Consider the following 2,365-nt stretch of genomic DNA (forward strand, 5'->3'; position numbering starts at 1 on the left):
ATCCCAGAGTACTTAAGGAGGTGGCCTTGGAAATAGTGGATGCGTTTACAGTCATTTTCCAACATTCCATTGACTCTGGATCAATTCCTATAGAGTGGAGGGTAGCCAATGTAACCCCACTTTTTAAAAAAGGAGGGAGAGAGAAAACAGGGAATTATAGACCGGTCAGCCTGACATCGGTAGTGGGTAAAATGATGGAATCAATTATTAAGGATGTCATAGCAGTGCATTTGGAAAGAGGTGACATGATAGGTCCAAGTCAGCATGGATTTGTCAAAGGGAAATCATGCTTGACAAATCTTCTGGAATTTTTTGAGGATGTTTCCAGTAGAGTGGACAAGGGAGAACCAGTTGATGTGGTATATTTGGACTTTCAGAAGGCATTCGACAAGGTCCCACACAAGAGATTGATGTGCAAAGTTAGAGCACATGGGATTGGGGGTAGTGTACTGACATGGATTGAGAACTGGTTGTCAGACAGGAAGCAAAGAGTAGGAGTAAATGGGTACTTTTCAGAATGGCAGGCAGTGACTAGTGGGGTACCGCAAGGTTCTGTGCTGGGGCCCCAGCTGTTTACACTGTACATTAATGATTTAGATGAGGGGATTAAATGTAGTATCTCCAAATTTGCTGATGACACTAAGTTGGGTGGCAGTGTGAGCTGCGAGGAGGATGCTGGGAGGCTGCAGATCGACTTGGATAGGTTAGGTGAGTGGGCAAATGCATGGCAGATGAAGTATAATGTGGATAAATGTGAGGTTATCCACTTTGGTGGTAAAAACAGAGAGACAGACTATTATCTGAATGGGACAGATTAGGAAAAGGGGAGGTGCAAAGAGACCTGGGTGTCATGGTACATCAGTCATTGAAGGTTGGCATGCAGGTGCAGCAGGCGGTTAAGAAAGCAAATGGCATGTTGGCCTTCATAGCAAGGGGATTTGAGTACAGGGGCAGGGAGGTGTTGCTACAGTTGTACAGGGCATTGGTGAGGCCACACCTGGAGTATTGTGTACAGTTTTGGTCTCCTAACCTGAGGAAGGACATTCTTGCTATTGAGGGAGTGCAGCGAAGGTTCACCAGACTGATTCCCGGGATGGCGGGACTGACCTATCAAGAAAGACTGGATCAACTGGGCTTGTATTCACTGGAGTTCAGAAGAATGAGAGGGGACCTCATAGAAACATTTAAAATTCTGACGGGGTTAGACAGGTTAGATGCAGGGAGAATGTTCCCAATGTTGTGGAAGTCCAGACCCAGAGGTCACAGTCTAAGGATAAGGGGTAAGCCATTTAGGACCGAGATGCGGAGGAACTTCTTCACCCAGAGAGTGGTGAACATGTGGAATTCTCTACCACAGAAAGTTGTTGAGGCCAATTCACTAAATATATTCAAAAAGGAGTTAGGTGAGGTCCTTACTACTAGAGGGATCAAGGGGTATGGCGAGAAAGCAGGAATGGGGTACTGAAGTTGAATGTTCAGCCATGAACTCATTGAATGGCGGTGCAGGCTAGAAGGGCCGAATGGCCTACTCCTGCACCTATTTTCTATGTTTCTATGTTTCTATGTTTCTCCAGTCTATCCATGTAACTGAAGTCTCTCATAGAATCATATATCACAGAAGGAGGCCATTTGGCCCATCGTCCCTCTGCCGGCTCTATGAAAGAGCTATCCAATTAGTCTCACCCACTCTTTCTCCATAGCCTTGCAATTTAAGTCTCTGCTACTAGCAGGACTTTCACGGCCATTCCTGACCTCTTGTCACATCTAAGAGTGTCCTCTGCAGCAGTGGTCACTGGATGGTGACGAGGAGCAGGAATCCCAGGGCTGATATTTATTTCCTTGGCCCAGGAACGGGGCCATCCTCACCAACAGCTCGGACTGAGATCAGTGAACTCGGCACAGAACAGGGATCAAACCCGGACCCCTCGGTCTGAGTGGCTCAGCTGCTCGCCACCATTACAACTGGGCTCGCTCTTTACACAATATATACATTTATTCACAGGATCCAATCATTCCCATTTAAGTTTCTTTGGCGTAAAACTAAAACTGGCAACTTGGGTAGTCCTCAGAGGGGTAAAGGACGCATCATGCCCTCATAATGTCTCAAACAACGTGGCTGCAAACAAAATAGCGTTGCCTCCACCCCTATCCCCCACCCCCACAAGACAAGAACTCTTTGCCAGGTATGCGTGAAGCTGACGTGACTAAGGTGATGCTGAGCGAAGGCCGCACTTTCTTACCTGGAAGAAACACAAGTGGACAGAATTAAAAGTAACGTCACAGACCCAATTTAAAAAACACAGATGCTTGGCTACCTTTTCGGGCCGCATTCTTCAGGGGCTTCAGTCTGCCTGTCAACCGGTGA

This window comes from Pristiophorus japonicus, unplaced genomic scaffold (assembly GCF_044704955.1).
Source record: "Pristiophorus japonicus isolate sPriJap1 unplaced genomic scaffold, sPriJap1.hap1 HAP1_SCAFFOLD_226, whole genome shotgun sequence".
In the NCBI taxonomy this organism is placed as follows: Eukaryota; Metazoa; Chordata; class Chondrichthyes; family Pristiophoridae; genus Pristiophorus; species Pristiophorus japonicus.